The 22,081-nt window shown below is 45.4% G+C and overlaps 1 protein-coding gene across 4 annotated transcripts in view; it reads right to left on the bottom strand.

Moving 5' to 3' along the window:
• LOC135898837 (alpha-2C adrenergic receptor-like) overlaps positions 1-22,081 on the bottom strand; it is a 696,056-nt gene that overhangs the window by 335,451 nt on the left and 338,524 nt on the right. For 3 of the 4 annotated variants that reach the window (XM_070535753.1, XM_070535752.1, XM_070535750.1), the window contains one exon: positions 21,295-21,366. The gene's annotated coding sequence lies outside the window, so the exon portion shown is untranslated. Of the gene's footprint in view, positions 1-1,477; positions 1,632-21,294; positions 21,367-22,081 lie in introns of all 4 variants that reach the window. The other variant, XM_070535751.1, reaches the window with a different exon arrangement.

Below are 22,081 nucleotides of genomic sequence, written 5' to 3'. Positions count from 1 at the left end.
TGCGCAGCGCCGAAAAAAAAAAAGCAAGGACAAAAAAATGAAGGCGGGGCCCGTGACGTATGCGTCACGCGATCCTCGAGGTCCGGTCTGGGATAACGCAGGGAAGGAATTTCGGTTGCGGACGCTAGACGGGGCGAGTGGATAGTGTGTCTCGCTGTGCTGTGGAGCTCGCCTTTTGAAATCATGGGTTCGCGGCATGCAAATATTCCGGTCTCGACTACTATTGAGCCGATTTGAGAAAAATTTTTACGGCGATACGCTCCCTAGAGGACACGTAACAAATTCCAGCGTATAACAAAATTTTCAATGGGGCCTGGTGAGGGGCCCTTTAAGACTCCACAATACAAAGTCTGTGGTTTTCAGTTCACTCCTTAAACTTCGTAGTAGCGTTCTACCAATGCAAATAGCATACCATTCAATATTTTAATATGATAATTACTCGTATTTACGTGTTCAACCTCATAATATGTTAGGGAAACATTATTTATTTTTATTTTAGGAAATGGGAAACGGCATACATATGTAAAAAGAATAATACACTAGGGATTATTTTAATTGCATACTCGGATAAAATATTATTGCGCCTTCAGTTATAGACGTTTGAAAGTCTCACCTCGCCCTGCAATACAGCTGTACGGCAGCGCATTGAAATTAAAATGTCCAAATTATTACGTGCACTCTGTCTCACTCTTGCTTCAGCCCCCATTATTACTTGAACCAGAGGGCTTCCCGTTACAAATATCGTAGTACTTTTGTATTGTGGCATAACAGTTAATTTACAATCCAGGTTTAATTATTCTGTAGGCAGAAGTGACATTGCGAATCACACTGCTAATCAGTTACCCTTACAAAGTTTTTTTTCTTCTTTCTCTTGAAGTCACACAGCAACTACGGGTTCTGTCACAGTCAGGAAAAGGATAGCGTCCGGGCTTATGTAAAAACTGCCCCTTATGTTGTCAAAATTTCAGCTTCCACGTGAACTCCATATTCTCACTTTGTAAGCAGATTAAAGCTTTCCTGTATTTTCCCTATTTCCTGTAGCTACTCATTTGAGTACGCGGTTGTTGAGCACATTTGTATTACTGCTAAAAAATTTGCGCAGGAGTGTATTACTGCTAAACTGATGAGAAGTACCAGATGTCAGATGTCACGGCTGGCGTAATCACGGCCTCAAAAACGGGTGCTGCGTCAATGCGCCGCCAGAATTGGGAGGCCATGATTTAGCCTTTGGTGTTCCGCATAGTTTTACCAGGTGGCAGAATGTGTCGGTGTAAAGCAAGCACATTCTTGCAGTGGCGAAACTTGGCTAATGCATCGAATGCTGTGCTTGGGGACACTGGTTCAGATTTCAACGTTCACACACTTGTGTGATGTTTTTTTTTCTTATCGAAGAGGCCCGAAACGAGGCTAGTCAGCAACTTATGGCATAGTGCCTAATACAAGATGAAGAATGTTTAGCATTAAAGGATCAGCATACTTCTGCGATTATTCCGCTTGTGATCGCATTTGAACTCATTTACTGCGGCCGCAGCAGGGATTCCCAGCGGACTCCAGCAACACCTCAGGATTCGGGTAGTCTTTACGGCGAGCACAAGTGGTCCTTGTATGCTAGGGTATTGGATCCTGGGGGCCTGGAAATGCAAGCACAGACACTGTTGCTCTCACACTTTTCGTCGAGCACAAAAGAACGCAAAAAGAAGCTAATCATCGTCATCGTCAGGTTATTTCTATTCGCCGCAAGACGAATGCCTCTCTCGGCGACCTCAAATCACCCTTGTTTAGCGTCAGCTGATGCCACCTCACACCTGAAAATTTCGTGGTCCCAACGCATAACCTATAGTTCTCTGCCGTCCTCGACGGCCCTTCCCTTCTCTCAGCACCCTTTACGTAACTCTACTAAACCACCGATTATCTTCCCCACGCATTGTATGGCCTGCCCAACTACCTTTCTTCGTCTTTACGCTAACTGCATTATAGGCTACCACCGCTTGCTCTCTTAACTCTCACTGATATGTTTCTGTGTCCTAATGCAAAATTGCCGAGCGTGAATGTGGCGCAATGGCTGACTTGTGAGCGCGTCCGGCTCACAACTGCGGATTGCCGCAGGTGCGCGAGTTCACTCCAAAGAGGCGGCGACTGGCAAGGTTTCGTGTTTCCTCGCCACATTGTGAGAATCAAGCTGAGGTTGAAGAGGGATCTGTCGATGACAGCACGACGCCGACACGACGACGACGGCTGCGGAACGGAAAGAACGCGCGGGCACAGCAAGCCCACTTTTCGTGTTCTTAAGACGTCGTCACAATAACATCCCATTGTATTTCTTTCTCATAAATAACAACGTAACGCCTCCCTTCACACTGGCCAGCTTTATTCAGCAGAAAGGAGGGCTCGCTACAGCTAAAAAGCGTGCCAAAGTTACACGCCATCCCTGGGAATTTCGTACTGATGAAAGCAACCGTATGATATTATTGTAATAAGACAGATGCTGAAGCAACCAGCTGCCGCGAGGAAGACAACCAGGTGTCTCTGAGCTCTTGGCGTGAGCTATTTTTCCACCTTTGTCTCTGGCTATCCTGATCTTGCAAATAAACTGTAGATGAATGAATGAAGATGTTTATTTGCAAGAAAAACAATAAAAAAAGTAGTCTCTTTCTCCGTACTTCTCCCCGCGTTACATTTTAGTGGATGTGCGGGGCATGCACGGTAGATCCCTGCCTTCCCCTTAATTATTATCGTGATAACTAAGTACAATGGACACACTAACACGGATTTAAAACTGCGCTCAAGCTTTTCCAGATTTGTTGTTGGGCTGTTGTAAATGAAGTGGCGTGCCATTTTTCAACAACCCATTCTTATTGGCGTGCAATTCTGTGCCTTCTTTCACTCCGCTTGAGCTAGGCTGTCACAGCAGATGACGCCTTCGTGTCAATCAAACAGCAGTATCAACGAAGTGTACACAGTGACGTAAAGCATTTTGCGACACTGCCCAAGTAGACTGGTTTGAACCCCAGCTTCGGAGGCTACACGCACCTGAAGAATGTACGCGAAGACGCGCCCTTCGCGGATCCCTAGAGACATCCACCGCAGGAATGTGCGGTACACGTAGCATTAATTTGTGTTCATAGTGTATTATTATAGAGGGCACCGTTCCTATTTCCTATTGAGTTAACGATTTTTGTACCTCATAAGAAAGCTGATCAACGGTAAGGCACCTGGGGCATGCCGGACAAGCTGTAATAGCTCGAACTTTTTTGTCAACCATCGACTTGTAAATTCTGTCACAGTTATAGTTCGCACGGTTTTGAGCAAGCTGTGGTGCCATTGTAACTGCTGATAGCGGGGGTGCTAGTAAAAACATAACATCTAAGAAGAAAGAAACATTGGTAGAACTTGTCTCCAAGAGTAGTATTCACTCTTCACGGAGAATAAGGACGACATGTACCTAGTATAAGCAGGAAAGAGCAGGCATAAAATTGTATATAATTTCGGGAGAGTGAAGCAAGGAGCCGAGAGGGGCAAGCGTGCAAGAGCCACGGAGAAAACAGAGACCGAAATAGGAGAGAGAATTATCTTTGGCCGGCTCAAGCGAAGGGTGGGATGAAATAGAGCTAAAATGATTAGGGCGGCGTCGTAACAGACCCCGCCCAAACAACCTTACATCAGTTTCTTCTCTATATATATGCTTCCCTCTTCTGCAACCGCTATTTGACATTGGCCATATATTTATTCTTGCTGGTTCCGCGACATCATCTGCCTATCCGCCGCGCAGAGTGATTACAGCTTTCGGGGACCGATTACATCTATTTTGTTTTCTTGGTTCCACTTCAGGTCTTCAAGGTTTTCTTGCTTCACTTCAGGTACCTTTGTCCGAAGAAGCGCGATGCCGCATTAGCAGCCATGTTATGTCAGCGTTAATTGTAGTACTGCCACATACAGAATGCCATGTGTGTGCTTACTGGGTAACACCTACCCTAATGAAACCTCAGCTAGTCTGTGTTTCGCCCCTTATCATATCTCTTTCTTCAGAGCTTTTTTTCGCTCCCTCTATCTCAGCTTGAACATTTTACTAGGCGAATGTAGAGGCAGCTGGACGTAACATGGGGAGATACGTCGGAAAGGCAGCGCCTTGTGCACCCTATGCGACTGAGTTTTGTATCCCCGCTACGTCCAACGTATCATACATGCTACGCTAAATTTGACACATGAACAATTTAAACTTAAGCAGGGGATGCATACTACATAGCCTATGACAGCGTCTTTGATACACTGGAGCGCGCTTTCAGTATAGTGGATAGTTAAGCAAACCATTCACTAATAATCCGTTACTATACTATTTAATTAGTAGATCAAATTACATTTAATTTTTTTTAGAAATGTACTCTCGTCGACCAGAGAAAATGGCGAAAAAGTTATTATAATTTTTCTTTTATGTGCAACTATATGGAGGTTAAACCGTGACGACATATAGCATGCAGATAAGTGCACTAACATTTTTTATTTGTTTTTTTCCCAATAATTGTTACCAAGCCCACTTCAGGGCACTTAGCAAATTAAGATTTCTCCTCTAGCTCAACTAATCCTTTGCAGCTGACAATCCAGCTAGTCACAGGGCTTATCTATAGCTGCTATCCTTTGCTCGCTGCTAACAACGATTGATTACCTTGGGCTACCCAGAACAAACTATACCATGGCCTTCGGCAAAGTTCTTCATGTGGACTCTTTCTGCTAGAAGCACTGACGCTCACCTTTAATTCGAACACTTGCGCAACTCATGTAGAGGTAGCCCACTTTTATCCGTCGCTGACGTTATGAGGAACCTAAAGAGAGCTCTGTCACTTTCTATGAGTCGGACAATATTCGCGCCTGCCTTTATCAAATCGCCGGGGCCGTGCGCTGAGCGTCTTTCGGCAACATCGAATCCGGCAATATCGAAGCTGGTTGCGAAATGTGTGTCCTGAAGAATCTTCGTAGGAAAATGGCAGATCTCGTAACTGCGATATCTTGGTGCCCAGAAAGGGCCCCTGTCTACAGAATGACTTAGACTTAGTCGGAATTGACGACTGCAGCGAATATTTGCTGAAAGCCGAAAAAAAGAAACGAAGACATTAGTTCTATGTAGAGAGTGAAAGCCGTCTCAATGGGATGGATGCAAAATTGGACGCAAAATTCGAGCCATTCCCTTGTCTATCGAGGCGACTAGACCATAAGCAGTCCAGTCGTTCCGTAAGGTTTCTATATATTCTCGCAGAAATCCAACGTAATTGTTTATTTATTTATTTTATTTATTTAGTACATACTGCAGACCTTTCGGTCCAAGCAGAGGGGCAATAGAACGTATACAAACAAAAGAGAACAAATTAAGAACAAACAAATACAGATTTATACAAATTTTAGTCACACTGTGTCTGTAAACTGTCGTTCCAGTCTGATACTGTTCTGGAAAAAAAAAAGAAAATTTAAACGTGTTAGTTCGAGCATAATAGGGTGTTAGTGAATCCGGATGATGCTGTCTTGTTTGCCGTGTTAGTGCAGGCGTTATATAAGTCGATGGTTTAATTTCAAGCCTGTTGTTGAGAAGAAGCGAAAGGAATTCAAGTCTTAGCAGCTTTCGGCGCGATTCAAGAGTAGGTATGGAGTTTTCTGTCATAATTTTGGAGGGAGAGTCCAGTTTTGCAAATTTATTAAATATAAACCTGACTGCCTTTCTTTGTATTTTTTCAAGACGCACGATATTTGATTTAGTATAATGATCCCATGATATACATGCATACTCTAACTTTGGTCTAATAAATGTAAAATAACACAGTAATTTCACGTTAGGAGGGGCATTTTTCAGTTTGTGTCTTAGGAAACAGAGTTTGCGGAAAGCAGAAGAACAAATATCATTAATGTGCATGTTCCATGACAATGTGGAAGTCAAAGTAATACCTAAGTATTTGTAATTGTGAGTTTCACTCCTTATGAAATTTGTAATTATAGAACAAGTAACAATAGAACGAATTCTACAACTCAACATAATGAGGTCACTACACCAAGTTATTAGGCCAAGAAAAAGCGGTAAGATTAGAGCAATAAAGCCAACAAGTTATTATTACAGGTTACTAGAACAAGAATAGAACAAGTTATTCCCCCGCTCTATGCAGTTAATCCCCCCCCCCCTTCCACCCCCTTATGTAATGCCCAAGTTCTGGGTACTTAGGGTGGATAAATAACTGAAAAAAAAAACCTGCTAGCAATGCGGTACAAGGAACAGTGTTTTCTTTGTGGAGTTAGTGATACTCTTCCAAAAAAGGGCAGAATATTATGTTGGTGGACAGAGCTTCTGTTGCATGATAGGCCGGGCTTCCCAATCGCATGCAGGGCGACGACAAATGTACATGTAGAGGGAGTCTAGTGATTCTCTGTAAGCTTGTTACAAACTGCTTCATTAGTATAAATTTTATCCGTGCTGAGCATCATCCGTAAGTGGACCCTATAAGCAACTAAATGGGTAGGCGACCCTAATCTTCGACTTTGGTTTCTCTTAGTGGCACTCGCACCTCCGTGTTGGTGTGGGCGAGGAGTGAGGGAGGGCGAGGAGGAAGCGCAGCGCGCACCACCTGGCGGGGCTTAGCCTCCTAGCGAGCGGTGCACCTTACGTGCCCTCTGCAGTGCTGACGTCAGACCATGTAACCAGCGCATGCGCGCAGTGCAAGCTAGCGAGCGAGCAGGCGAGCGCCGGGAGAGGAGAAGCAAGAGAGGAGGGAGGGACGTCGCATTCGCTTTGTTAGGCAGATGTTCAGTCTATGCCAGTAAACTGTTTTCCATTAATTAGTCGGTGAAATATCATGTCACCTTCTTGTGTGTGGCGTCACTAGTTACCTCATTACTTCCACTTCCTACTTCCGAGTTTCCAGGAATTTTGTCAGAGTCGTGCTCACATGGCGGGTTTTTACAGTCCACGATTTCGTGTTTTGGTGCGCGGTAATCAATGATTTCTAATTGTTACAGAAACTTCAGTAACTCAACGTGTAACTAAACTTGTGCTATTCTATGATGTGTAAATTAAAACACGTGAATTTCGTACGGTATAATTTGTGTTCTATATCTTTCTGGTTTATATTGAATTTCATCCCCGGTTTTCTCAGGAGGGGAACCGGAAGCGATGCGCAAGAAACCAGAGCGTCACTCGATGCTCCTGCCAGCAATAATAACAAGAAATCTAATTGGAGTATTTATCGCACCGAAGCAACACTCGGGTGTATGGGAGACGCTTTGTATGATCACAACTCGCCTCCCCTCGCCTCCTTTTGCGTGGTCAAAAACTGAATTTTTCGTTCTGGTTAACGTCCCTGGCTTTCGTCTTTCTTTATTTTGTCTCTCTCTTTCTCCGCGTACTTTCTACCAAGCCCCCAAAAATAAAAAAAAAGGAAGTGCGGATCCAACACAATGTGGGAATCGACGTTACGCGAACCATTTTGCAGGCAATCGGCTATCTAACATTGTTTAGGATACCACAAAACGATACTATGTGGACGAACGTGCTTGAGTAAGTGTAAGTTGATTAGTTGTGTGTGTGGGTCGTGAAAGTACGAGCCTGTGACGACGACCACATTGAAGGCGATCGTATGGCGGCAGTGGCATCCACACAGGCCATTCGACGTGAGCTTACATGACAACTGTTGTTTGCTACATAGGTAGCGGACAAGCATAACCGAGAGAAACACAGATTGTGAGGTTATCAGCGACTACGCGTTATGCAATCGTACGTATATATGACTATTTCATGCGGTGCATGCAAAACGACGATTACATGTGTACTCCGATGAAGAAATGTTAAAGCATTAGTCACTTGGGCGATCATGAAGTCAGTAGAACGCCGTACGATTTTTTTACGTAGTGTGCAACGAGTAAATTACTGAGGGAAGTGAGCTGCTCCTGAAGAGAGTGCAGTCTAACACGGCGCCTCAGAGAGCGGGCAGTCAGGAGGAATACTGAAGGCACGTAAGCCAGCCTCAATTCTCTCGTCGTATAGGCCCGTCTATCTCACTTCTGCAGCCTGCGAGGTCATACAGACCATGGTCCATGCCCACTTAGAATGGGTCACCAAGGTGCTGATCTTCCACGAGTTTACACGAGTCCACGAGACACACGAGTCCTAGTCGAGTAGTCATTGATTATAACGTCGGCATTTTGCGCACTTGAACATACCGTTGATATTAAATTAGTTTCATTGTTCAAATTTTATGCAGGAGCCTCTTGACGCGCATATTTCAGACGTTCTTCAGTTTCTATGCGCGCGCGATGGCCCCAAGGATTATGAAGTTATAGAACACCATTATGTCACAGCTAACGCTTACCAGCTATGAAAAAAGATATATGAAAATAATAAATCAATCCCCCCTCCTCCGCTTCTCTTTCTCTCTTTACATAGCAACAACAACAAATAAAGCAACAGACAGATGGGCAGAAAAAAAAAAAGGTCTGTTCAAGGGCGGAAAGTTGCCTGCGGACTCTCCGCCCTCGGGCAATTCACAGAGGTTATGTACGAGCGCTCTTAGCTGGCCGTAGCGCCTCCCCGGAATGTGCCCGCAAACACCGGAATGCTCTTCAAGAGCAAACTGCAGAGCGCTAACGCAGGCCCCTTCCACTTCACCGCTCCGCCTTCCTTCCCTCCCCCTCGCCCCCCCCTTTTTTTTACGGCTCCTAGAAAAGCAAATGGCTGCAATCGTTCCCATTTGTTGATCCTTTGACGGTCCTCTCCTATAGCCGGTCCGTTCGACCAAACGCTGAGGCCGGAACCATAATAAACGGAAGTCACTCAATCGTTTCTGTGCGTCCGTGCGTCTGCGTGCGTTTCCCTAGTTTAGTTTCCGCCCAGTGTTGCCTTTCTTTCCGTCGGCCCCACAGTGGCCCTCGGACAGCAAGAAACAGAAGACAAAGGAACGACGAGCACTTTGGCAGCCTAATATCCCATCTGTACTTCGACATTGGCGAGAAATAGAACTGCTTACATCGCGTACGGAAGCGAGGCGAGCAAGCAACGGGGGAAACGGGTGCCGCCTTTACGAGATTTCGCTAGCGATAAGATAAAGTCAAGAACAGGGGAGGAAGCGAACGAAAGAAAAAATAAGGGGCTTGTTTTACGACGACCCCGCCACCGTCCGCCTGGTACGCCCGGGTCGATTCCTACAAATGGCGACAAACTTTAATGCCTCTCTTCCGAGAGGCGGGCACGGAAACGGTCGAGTATCTCGCTTTAACCTCGGCTTCTCATGCCCCCTTCTTCCTTTGGGCGCGTAGAATGGCGGTCGGCAGCTAAAAAGCCTCGTAGCGCAGTGAGCTCTATTACGCGTTCACATTCTTCGCTCGTTTTGGTTCAAGTTTCGCGGAGCCGAAGGACAATGACAGCAAAAATTCCGCATGGAGGCACATTTTGACACACACACACACAAAAAGGACCCATGGCAGAAACTCTCCACGGGGGCAGAAGGAGGAACATGGAAGAGGCATAGAAGAAATAACCAGCTGAATTTACAGAAAACCAGTAGCGTAGTAGAGACGACATAGCACAGAGTCGTATACGGCCGACAAAAATGAAACTGCGAGATAATGCGAAGAACAAGATACACACGAAGGTCCCCGGAGAGCACAGCGGGAGCGAAAAGCAGTAATGAAAGCGATTCGGAAACGGGCGCAATGACTCGCGAGGAAACCACGCGAGCGGTCAAGGTTCCAGCTCGGTGAGAGCCGTACGGTGCACGGCGGACGGAAGTTAGCGATCGCTACTTCCTCTTATGTCGCACTGCTGTATGCGTCTGAAGCGTTCGCCTTAGGCGCCGCACTTGCGCACACGTGGTACACGCAAGAGCGCTAAAGCGAGCGTCAGCGTCCTATATACAGGCAACGTTCCGGCTGGACATGACTCTCTCGCCTTCTCGGGCTCTCTCGTCAACTTCCGCTCTTTCAGCGAGCTTACTGCTGCAGTCCACTAACAACAAATACTACAACGACGACAACAACAACAGTAAGTCTTTCCCGGAAGTCGTAAAACGGAAGCAGGTCAAAAGTGCGCAGCGCGCAAGAATCGGTCGTCGCGCGGCGGGGGTACGGTAACCCTTCGTCTCGTGGCGACTCGCTGTATGGCATTTAACGCTACTTTACGCTTCCGCGGGTCACCACCTCCTTCGGCACTGTTGCAACTTCCGAGGCAGTAAGGGAGGTCGACGAAATATGCCCTGGCCTGCCGGCGGCGCTTACATGCGTAATCGCGTATAAACGCACGCGTGTGTGCCTTGTCGCGTCTATAAGCGTTTCGAGGAGTTGCGTCGGTGGAAGCGCTCTGCGGAAGAATAAAACGCGTGATGGAGCATTTTGATAAGCAGTTTCGTGAGGGTCGAACAATGGCCACTGAATAAAAAAATATATCGAGCGGCCGTGGTCGAACCCGCTCATATGCAACGCCTAGGCCGTTATAAACGCTTGTGGTCGCATATTTTCAAACGCTTCCGTGAAGTTCGGTCGCATCGATAAGTGCAGGCTTTGTTTCGAAGGGCAATAGATAGATAGATAAACTTTATAAAAAGAATAATCAGAAAACCGCTAATGGTCGGGGCCCTTAGTCCAGGGCTCCGCTGGCTCTTGCCATCTTCTCAGCTGTCTTTATCAGCTTGAGCTAGAAAGTCAAATACGTTGTTGTGCAAAGACGGAATGAAGAGAAGCGAAATAACGTCGAGGTTGATGGAAGCAAGATGGGTGAGATATAAGGAGTGGATAAGCGGTATTGGCAACTCCGGAATCTGTTACTTGTGGTGGCAACACTTAAAAATAAATAAAAAAGAAACAAAGATGGCTACGACATCCTGGTTCATGGTGGCTCTTTCATTTGGTGCTAAGCTCCCGTGTTTCTTATTCGTTGTGTCAAATCGAGGTGTTTCGTCGAAGCCGAAAGGGGAATTGCTGCCAATTACATTGTTTTGATCGGCCTCAAGTATTCCAGGTACGAAACCGCGGAAATCGCTGCACTGTGCGCGCCAACGTCTGGCCTGCCCAGAGAGCCCATGATATTATTTTTTAAAGACAAACAGCCTTTCAAAAAAGGGAAGTGTAAAAAGGGAAGTGTTTATGCGTAGCGAGCCTCTAAAAAGGTGCAAGCTCTCCTTTGCCGCGTTAAAGCGCTGGAACAGGTACTATACTACACTGTTTTCGACCTTCGCAGGCAACTACGCACTGTGACACGTGTCGTAGTATATCACATATAGAATCTAACAGTATATAGGCAGTAGCATCTGATTTGCTTTCAGAAACTTAACAGGGATGGTCTGCACTGAGACTAAAAAGTGTAACTTACCTGGCCACTGTGTCTTGGGATAAAAACCTCGAATTCCTTAGTAATTGCAGAGGCACGTCATCCTCCATTTACTTTAATGAGGACGGTTGAAACATGTCGACACTACTTTCATGTTTTAGTGCAGTACAAAAGGCACCCACTAGCAAGTGCACTATAATTGAGAGAGACAGGGCGAACATCAATTCGATGCTTCAGGTGCACAAAGATCTACTACCACATCACGAAGTTTGGTTCTCAGATATATATGTTACCCTCCGTGGCGACTCGTAGCTCCAAAAATTGAGCTTTCGGTTGAGGGAATTATTTGCAAGCGAGATATGTTTATGCTAGCAGCACAACGACTGGCGGTATACAAATATACTATCGATACCCTGGCTATATTCAGGCGTATACAGGTGATTCTTGCCAAACAAATTCTTCTACACCTGCCTTTGTCATTCCAGAACGGAACCAAATACAAACGTTTACACTATCTCACACGACGTCATCAACAACAGCAGAGCTTTTTGCAGTATTATATTTGCTACGCTACATAAATTAAATGCAAAAAGGGGAACAGTGGGTGATCCTTTGCGACTCACAGGCTGCTTTGTCCTCACTTCATAGAGACATGAGTAATTCACAAAATATGCCGTTAGTTAACGAGATACATAAGGAACTCACAAAAGCAAATGAACAAAATCGCGCAGTAATGTTCCAATGGCTACCTCGTCACTGCAATATCCCTGGGAATGTTGTAGCAGATAAGGCAAATGGACAAGCTCAGGTTGAAACGCCACACATGGTCTCCCTCTTACACAAGGCGAATTCCGCCGCATACTAAGGCAGGTGTCATCCCGTGGTTGCAAAGTTACATGGTTTGATCAGAACTCGAAATCTTCAGATTTATTTCACGTTGACCCATCACTTGAATTTAAAATCCCGTCCACATTAAATGCAACCAGAGCCTTTGAAACGCTGATTCACCGTCTGCGGCTCGGTACCGCGTACACAAAACACTTTCTACATAACATTTCAAGAGGTGATAGTGCGGCATGCCCTTGTGGCCACGCTGATGAAGATGTATATCATCTTCTGCTAGGATGTCCACGACATGACCACACAGACAATGCTTGGCACTTTATTTAGTGGCAATAGATCGCAGGCCCTTCAGCTTCAGGAAATTCTCAGGTCCTTGGCTAACATACTCAATGCAAAGACGAGCGTTACTGGCCCTTCAAAGATTTCTAGAAGCGAGCAATATTCTCGGAAAGTATTGAGTACAGTGTGTTCTATGTTTTGCTTTTACCCGAATTTGGCCAATCCAATGCCTGGTTTTTTCATAAATTCGTAAGAATTTAATTCGGGATTTCGTACGTGCCCCTTATTTTAGTCTAGCTAAGTGACCGGACTTTGTGTTTACTTTAGTGCACATATGTGACTGGGCTTTGTGTTGCCGTGTTTTCGAATTGACTTTCAGTTTCAGTGTGTCATTTGTCTACTTACGTGACTGAACTTTGTGCTTTTATGATTTGGAGTTGTCTTTCAGTATATAGTGTGACATCAGTGTACTTATGTTACCGGAATTTGTGTTATGATTTCATTACTTTTGTTATGATTTATTCCTTTTTTTGTATCTCTATGTGAAAAGAAGCAGCCGGCGCCAATTAACAGCGACAGCATCTCCTGAATACCATACAATAAAATATAAATAAATCAGAGTTCAGTCTGTGAGTCGGGGCCGAACCTTTCTTTTTATAGCCGATGCGTGTGATAAGGTTTACTGCGTCCTACGAGTGGTGCTTGTTCATGCTTGCAGTACGTAGAGTTCGCAGTAGGGCTGCAGAGGCCGGCCACCTGTGGAAATTCTCAAAACCTAGTGAAACGCGAGAAAATAACAACCAATTGAACCAAGTTGAGTTTCTGCTAACAGGCTTCCAAAATTTAGCCAGCGAGGGCTCTCTTTTGGGCACTTTCACTTGTATTAATGTAAACGCGTGACTTGGAAATCAACTGAACCAGTTGTAATGTAATTTAGGTGCGTTCACGGTTTGGGAAAGCAAATTAGCGGTGCTGTGCGCTGGGCGAACGCTCCAAAGTTAGAGTGAGCGCTGTTTGCTACTACGTCTAAATTTCTCGCGAGCAAGTAAACTAACAACTCAGCGCGTTGAATGAAAAAACAGCATCTTCTGCTTGCACCACTAAACTACAGCTTGGAATGAAAACGGTATGTCGCCTCCCGGCCTAACATGAGTCATGATCAACTTCAGGCCTTCCGAGTCCGTTATCGTTCCGGTTACCGTGATTGTAGACACAAGTACATCAGCGAGAATATTCGTGCTGCTTAAAGCATCAGTAGCACTAACGCCGGGGAAGGAAGCTATAAATGAAAAAAAAAAGGAAGCTATAGACGTAAATTACTATGATTTATTAAAGAGCCAGTCTAAACAAAGCTCATTCCGCGAAACTGAAACGCCAGCAAGAAATTGAAAGCAATGTTCTGTTCGCCGGGAAGAAAAAAGTGCCGAGTGACCCGCCGCAGTTTTTTGGTGGCTATAGTGTTAGGCTGCTAAGCACGAAGCCGCGGGATTGAATCCCGGCCAATGCGGCCGCATTTCAATGAGGGCGAAATGAGAAAACACCCGTGTACTTAGATTAGGGACACGTTAAAGAAACTCAAGTTATCCAAATTTCGGGAGTCCTCCACTACGGCGTGGCTCACAATCATATCGTGGTTTCCGAGCGTAAAACCCAATAATTTTAAGTCCCGAGTGAAGTGTTTCGAACAAACCAGTGTATAGCATCCGTCGACACCTTTTCCCAATGCGAAGTTTCTTATTGAAGTCGTTCTACGAAGCACGTCGTCTGCTCCTTTCACAAAACGATGAAATAATACACTGGAGTCTTTCCCCCACGATGACACGCATAATGGTACACAATAAGCATTTCGACATCCCTGTTTTTCGGGCTTGTGCACGGCGGCATCACGACGATTTGAGAGCTACGAAGACTTCAGCGCATGCCGTGATAGGAGGCTCTCTTTCGCTTCATGCTTGAACCTGGATGGGCTGTTACAGCGAGGCTGTTAAGGGCTAGTTCCCCCAGGATCGTGTCCGTTTGTAGGCACAAAACTTCCCATACATGGGCCGATCCCAAAGGTAGTGCGATGCCGGGCCGACCCACGGCGGTGGTGCAGTTCGCCATTAAGGTGACCACATATATAGCTTCGCTGGTCATCCTTCTTCACAGAGTGGAAGGGCCCGGAGTTTTTTTTCTCAGCGCAGCTGCTGAGGGCGAGCATTTAGTTTGAGTTGCCAATAAACGAGGCCTTTGCGTGCTTTGAAATGGCAACGTAAGAAGCATTTAAGTGGTGATGAGTTATTAGGAAAAGGAGAGGAGCGGAGAGTCGCGTTAGCCCTGGACAGGGGTGATGAAAGAAAGGTAAGATGGTGAGTTTGGATTCAATCTGCGATAGACGGCGAACATGTGGAGCAAAGAGGTAACAGCGTCATCTGCTGATAGCATATCTTATAGTGGAACCTGCCGTGAGAGGCGACACTTAAAACTTGCGACCGCCAATTACCTCGAGGAGCAGACGCGTTCGAATGGGGGCAGGTTGCAAGCAGGTGATACATCACAGTAGTTGAAGCGACACCGTAAAAGAGACCATGTTTCTATTCTTGTGTTGGTCAACTCCATTTCTTTCTACGTAAACATTTTCATTTATTCGTTTTCTACTGCCACGAGTCATGTCTCTGGTGCAAGTAGCATTGAATTTAAAACAATATACAACTCAAATTCGTGCACAAATGATCAAAAGAAGCAGCTTACTGTTGGATGTTAGATAAAACTAAAGTAAAATGAAAGTGCTTGTGGTGGAAAAGTGCTGTTATATACGGAAGATGTCGAGGAGTGAATGTTCCCGAAGAAATTCAGTTATGGCATTTAAAAGGGCTCTAAAGACGCAAAATGGTGCACTCATCATGGTCCACCATAATTAATTTATTCAAAATAACCTTTTCACGTTGTCGCCTTGACAATTTCATCGATCCGAAAGAATTTACCGCTTCACTGCCATTTGGCTAGGTAGGGTTTAGCACTTTCTGATAGCTAGAAGTTACACGTTTTGTATATTGGTGTGAAACGCGTATAATTTGTTATAGCTCACTAAACGCTTAAGCCGCCCCCCCCCCCCCCCCCCAATATTGTCAATTGTTCCAGTGCTCAAGCAGAGCAATGAAGCATCTTCGCACTTGTCCCGTGAGTGGAACGTTATCAAAACAGCGAGAAAACACGGCGCTCCTATGCAAGGATCGAACCGGAAGAATGTCGAGAGGCAGACTCGGCCCGAGTGCTTCTTATTTCTTTGCAGCGCCTGATCATTCTTCAATCTCGCAATGACTGCCAATTGGGCAGAGCAAACACGAAGCGAAGAATCAATACGAATAGCTGCGCAGAACAAGCCCGGCAATTCGGCGAGAAATAAGTTGAGTGAACGCGAAGCGGAGCGAATAAATCAAATTTTTTCACCGGCCGTCCGGGAAGCGAGCCTAAATCAAGAATTCCGTGAAGCTCTCCGGCCGTGTTTTAGGGCTTTTGTTTTTTTTTTACCTCTCGACTGGCCCGTATTACGACTCTTCTGTACTTCAGTATTCAGATGACGGCGTCGAAGAAAAAAGAAAAAGAATAATCCAACGAAAGCGTTTAGCGAAGAATGCTGCGTAACAAATTTAGCTTCGTGCGAATCGTGAAGCTGGAGAATAAGGTAAATGAATAATGACGTGAGCCACGATGTTATAACCACACCTTCGATCTAATTTAGGTCGTCTTAGCTCAAGTGCAAAATAGAAAAAGAGGAAAGCGCCGATAAATACGACATACTTAGGCACATTCTTATTTGAAAAGAGAGCTAAAAAAGGATGGAGCCGTAGATATTTGCGACGGCGCGTAATGGTGATCACAATATTATTCAGAGATGATTTGTCAGTAAGAAGTAAGACAGACAAAAAAAAAGGGAGTGGGGGCGGGGGTGGATTTACAGATGTCTGTTCATAGCACGGTCTCACGTTGCAGCAGTGGTAGATGGCCAGATGACGAAGATGACATGGAGTGTAGGGAAAAATACCGAGGCCACGACAAGGATAGCAACGGCACAGACACTTACGATAGCTTTAGATAGATGACAACAGTGCGACGACGACTTAGACTATTTGGAGTCTGAATCAGATCAAATCCAAGCGGAAGCATATAGACGCTACTTTCCTGGCGGCTTCTGTCCAGGAAATGGGCTGACGATGAGGATAATAATGATGACGAGGAAGAGTATTTTACTCTACCGGCAACGGGAACGACAAGATTTGAATAATGTGCGATTGGCAAGTTTCGCTGCGCGACACCAGGGCTGAGGCGAGAGAAGTCGGAAGAAAAAGAAATGACCCCGCCTGATATGAAGAATTCAAACCATGTTTTTTGGGGAAAATTGCAGGTACCGCCAGCGATTCTTTTGCTAACCTTTGCTGTAGAAGACGTAGCGATACCGCGTGTTTCACGAAGGGTGTCCGAAATTGCTTAAAAGTGTGATTTGTGAGATAGTGAAAGACTTTCCTCTTGATTGTTTTTACCCCAGAGTAATATATTGAAGAGTGAGTCGACAAAGTATTTAAACGCGTAATTATGCAAATTATACTACTTCACTTTCTTGAGCAAAAGAGCCACGCGGTTGCCGAATAGCCTATCGTCCTTGTCTTTCTTGGGCACAGCTTCTTTTGATAAATCCGGTATAGAGCGGTGGCCTTTCTCATACCGGTCTTAATCTTGTCTAGGAAATACACCATACACCTATACTTCTAATTTCTTTCAGTGGATTCCTGCTTACCGTGGTATCGTGGGCAACAACTTTGTGACACAAGCTACCCGGTCGGCCCAGAGAAGACACCCAGACGCTTCAAAGACCTTTCGAGACGACGGACGCTGGCAGGGATCAGTGCTTTCTTGGCCGCAAAAACTACGCTAGCTTTCTGTATTTGTGCAAGTGCCTAAATTTAAAAGTGCTGACTGCGTCCCGTCGCTACCGCTGCAAGTGCCGTCTGACTTAACCACTTCGAAGCAACGTCTCTGTGGTGGAGGAAACACGTTCATTTTTTTTTTAAGAACACGATCACCCCTTGACCAAAGTCATATGAACGAAAGAGAAATGGGGAAGGGACGTAGGGTAAGGTTAAATAAGATGTCCCAGTTTGCTTTCTGTAATATAAGACAAGCTTTCAAAAAAAAGAAGTCAGTAGCGATTGAGCGGCAAATGAGAGAAATGCGGTAGCATTAAGTCGCACCTCTTTAGGGACCCGGAAATAGGAATTAAACCGTGTTCACCACATTGCGAATTGCAGTTCAGACGCTCACGCAACGTACGTATATATATATATATATATATACATATATATATATATATATATATATATATATATATATATATATATATATATATAAAATCTCACCGAATCTGATTTGCTTAAGCACAGTGTCACTTAAACATGTCCGGACTTCAAATACGAGCGCTTGATTATCGCTGTAGTTAATTTAACCTTCTGGTACAGTTTTATGGTTTAAGTGTGGACGTCGAAATCACGTAATACGCGAAACGATACACAAGTACCGGTATTCTGCCTTTGCAACTTCATGTTCGATTAAGTTCTCGCACCTATACGGTCTCGCTGATACCCTCTGGATTTACTTATCCACACAAATGAATGGTCCCTAACCTCTGTTGAACAACGATTTCTTAACATTCCTTTACGTTTTCGACGTTCACTCGGGATTTCAATACACAGCTAGGGTGTCCCAGCTAACGTTAGCCAAGCTCCTAAACAGAAAATATAGAATACTCGAAGATGCAATCAATGGCATTCTGTCAGCAGTGACGTACCACACCGAGATAACTTTTTTTTTCGTAATTGAACTATCAATAATTACATTCTATTAATTAACGAGCTCTCTAATTACCGAATTGAGGGCGCGAATTTCCATAGAGCAGTAATAATTGTGTTTTAAACCATCCGATCCAGTTGTTTTCAGTGTGCTACGTCTCGCGTGATTATTTTTTCCCGAGTTATATAATGATGCGCGAAATATGCAAATAGCGGCATGATTACGCGTCCGTGCGCCGCGACACCAGCGGTCCCAGGTGTTGATCGGAAGAGTTAACTCTGCTCAATGCGAGGTTCAGCTGCCACGTGAAAGGGCCGAGGCGTCGGTATTGGCGTTGGTCACCGCGAACCGCCTTTCCCGCGTGCAGCGCGAATCCAATGCAGTGCGCAGAGGCATCGAGGAGGCGGACAAAGGCATTGAGCCGAGTTAATCCTTCCGAGCAACGCCTCGGACCACTGGCGTGGCGGCGGGCGGACGCGCAATCATGCAGCTATTTGCATATTTCCCGCATCTCGTTTATAACCCGGAACAAATATAATTACGCGAGACGTAGCGCACTGAAAACAACTGGATCGGGTGTTTTAAAACACGATTATTACTGTTCTATGGAAATTCGCGCCCTCAATTCGGTAATTAGAGAGCTCGTTAATTAATAGAATGTAATTATTCATGGTGCAATTGTGAAAAAAAAAAACGTTCTCCTGGCGCGGTACGTCACTGCGGCTATGATACCGTTGGTTGCGTCCTCGTGTATCCTACATTTTGTTTTTGCGAGCTCGGCTAACGTTAGCTGTGACACCCATCCCACTTCCTTGCACTGAAAGCTGCAGATGACCACTTTGTACAGTTTTCGATGTACACGCTAGTGCAGCGTCGCAAACTGTATGCTGTTGTTGCTAACATGCTTACCTTACTGCAGCATGTACAGAGCTAAAAGTAGAGCAACGGCATCGAGGCGGTCGCCATTCTTCGGGACTAGGCATCCATTGAAATTGAAGACAGGTGCACGCGATTTTCACTTCTTTGTGTTTAAGGCTGCAATTCCTTGTCAAGGAGGCATGCCTTTGGAGCCCCCTGCACGCGCTCAGTAAATCTTGCCCGCGGAACGCGCACACCAGGTTAAACAAATTACCACAGCGGAATCGCGCACACCTCCTCCCACTGCGTCAGCCGGAAGCTGGAAAGTATTTCGCGAGTGTTTGCGCACGACGACTTTTATGCAACAGAGGCCTCACTAAGCTGGAACACCGCCCGTGTGCTTCTCACTACTTCCCTGTCGCCCGTATTGTGCGGCGATGCAGCTAGCTAAAGCCGTGGCTGGTCCGGCTATGTGAATCAGAATACGTCTGTCCGTTCTTATCACCGTGTCGACACGGATCTGCAATTAGATGCTCCGGCGTTAATTGGTGAGTTCTTTCTGTCTTTTATTTCATCGTTAGTGCTTCTTTCATGCTGCAAAGACAGTCTGTTAGATAAGCAGGCCTGCCAAAGCTCTTAGTATCTCAGCTTTTGCAAAATAAATAAATAAATAAATAAATAAATAAGTGAAGGACATCTTTGTTTCTGTTTCTTTTTCACAAACAAAACTTCATTAGACCACAACAACCTAACGTAGTGGTAAGTTTCGTGAAGTGCAATTCTTATGGCAATTCTCTTATAAGCGAATGTTCCTGCTGACATTTACGCAAGTAGTTTTCGTCGCCGTCCACCTTCCTTACAACCACAGTGCCTGCAGAGTTGAATGAGTATGGTAAAAGAAACGAACATCTTATTCTTCACAATTTGCAATCACGAGCAGAAACTTTCAGGCGCGCTTTTTTTTATCTCCGCGTAGGCGGAATCCGTAATCGTCATAACGATGTCCTCGGGAGAAACGGGAGAAAACAGTTCACGCGGCTCGCACGACTGGCGAGCTTGTCGAAGGGTCTAACACCACGCTCGCTGCCGAACGAATCTCGCGCAGCCATCTGTCGCACTTGTCCGCCCTGACCCGCTTGTTTTGCGGGGCTCGCTTTCGCGTCGACCACCGGCAGACAACGTTTTCCCTTCGTCGTCTCGGCGGCTCGGTCGCTGCAGTCGCCAGGCGGGAGCGGGAGCGGAGACAACTTCGGGGCAAGAACATGGAATGTGCACGTGCTTGTCCGGATGTTGTGTTCGCCCACCGGCTCCCCATCTTCTCCACTCGTCTTGGCGTGTCCTGGCTTGAATTGGCTTTGCTCGGCTTGCGTTCGTCCGTCCTTCTCCATTCAGCTCGCTGACAGGTGATACGTTCTTATCAATTCATTTCCTGCGCTCGCCATGCTTATTCCCCACGAAAGTTCCTCTGCTCATTGAAATGAGGAAGTGCGAACGTGGCATTTGAGAGCAGTGAGCGAAGTTTCCAATATAAGTCTCGACTGGCTTGGCCATTCGCATTATGACATTGGCTCCACAGCTCGAGACCAATTGTACATGAAGAGTATGTGCACCAGTTGCTTTTGGGGTCCATGGGCTCTTATTACAAGGAATAGTGCTACGTTATCCTTTGCTGTTGCTCCGTGTACGAAACTCTAGTAGCTTGCAAAAGTTCACCCTGTTTAGTTGAAGTGTTGCCGGTAACGAAGCTCAGCGCAATAAATGATAACTACACCCTAACTATGCTTCTGCACAGCCACATGAACTTTCTCGTTCTGCGCTATTATTCGTGCTTTTTTCGCAAGTCATTCTCACGTGGACTTTTCGCCCTTCAGAATCTGCGGAAAGAAACATTTATCTTTTGTATTTTCCTGTTGCTCGTCCGGTAAAAATAAATACGTCCACAGATGTCACGAAGACATAAGCGGACGGCCGATGCGTTCTGAGTGAGAAGCTGCGCGGATGTAACAAATCGCGTCAGCTTACGCGCGCAAAGCTATGAGAATTGAATGGAAGTGTGTAAGGCATATTTGCCTCCTCTGGCTGGCTGCATTGTCCGATAATCACCCTACAGTCAGCGTCACCAGACGCTCACCAGACTCTCGTCCACTGCATCATGGAGGCTTTCCGTATAATTAATACATATACTACAGAATGTAAACACTCACCTGTCCTTTAGATGTCCGAGGGACTCCCTTGTTTGGCGGCCCAGTGTATTCCGGTTTTCACAGTCTGTATACCTGCGCACCAAAAATAAATAGGAGGACAGTGTAAGTGGCCTGTGTTTTACAACAGTCGAAGTAAGACTGCACACAAAGATGCGTTGAAAGGCGTACAGGATAAAGCGCCGTTCGTATGGCTACTTAGGTAAATGTGCATATCGCTATCGTAAGAACAAACGAAATGTCTTACTATGCAATGCAGGACGCTCCACTAGTATTCACTTGTTCACTCCGTTTTTTTAACCATTACTGCGATATCACGATATCGTGCGTGTTCGTGATGAACAAAGGGCTGGACTTTACGGTTACATGAATCTTAAAGGTACACTAAGCAAAAACATTAAGCTCAAGAAGTAAATTGCGCTTCGTCGATATGAAAATGGCCAATTTCACTCCGAGAGGAACCTTTTCAAGCCGTAAAAGGCGCAAGAGCGTAAGATAGGCGGTGATGCGATCCTAAAGCTGCTGTACCGATTCGCCATAATGTCAATTTTGACAGCGTCGTGACAGGTATAGTTTATCGTCTGCACGGCGGAAAAGCACTATGCTGTATTTGAAGAGGATCAAAGCTAGCAAGTTTCTAGAACCTTTCCCTCTTTGAAACGTCAAAAATGTCAGAAAACACAACGAAAAAAAAATGACGTCAGAGTTACCAAGATTTCACGCGAAAATCAGAAACAAAACCCTAAGCATTCATTTCCTCGCGTAATAATATATTCTTTTACTTTAAAAT

The sequence above is a fragment of the Dermacentor albipictus genome, chromosome 3 (assembly GCF_038994185.2).
Source record: "Dermacentor albipictus isolate Rhodes 1998 colony chromosome 3, USDA_Dalb.pri_finalv2, whole genome shotgun sequence".
Classification (NCBI taxonomy): domain Eukaryota; kingdom Metazoa; phylum Arthropoda; class Arachnida; order Ixodida; family Ixodidae; genus Dermacentor; species Dermacentor albipictus.
This window is presented reverse-complemented; position numbering and strand designations above follow the sequence as displayed.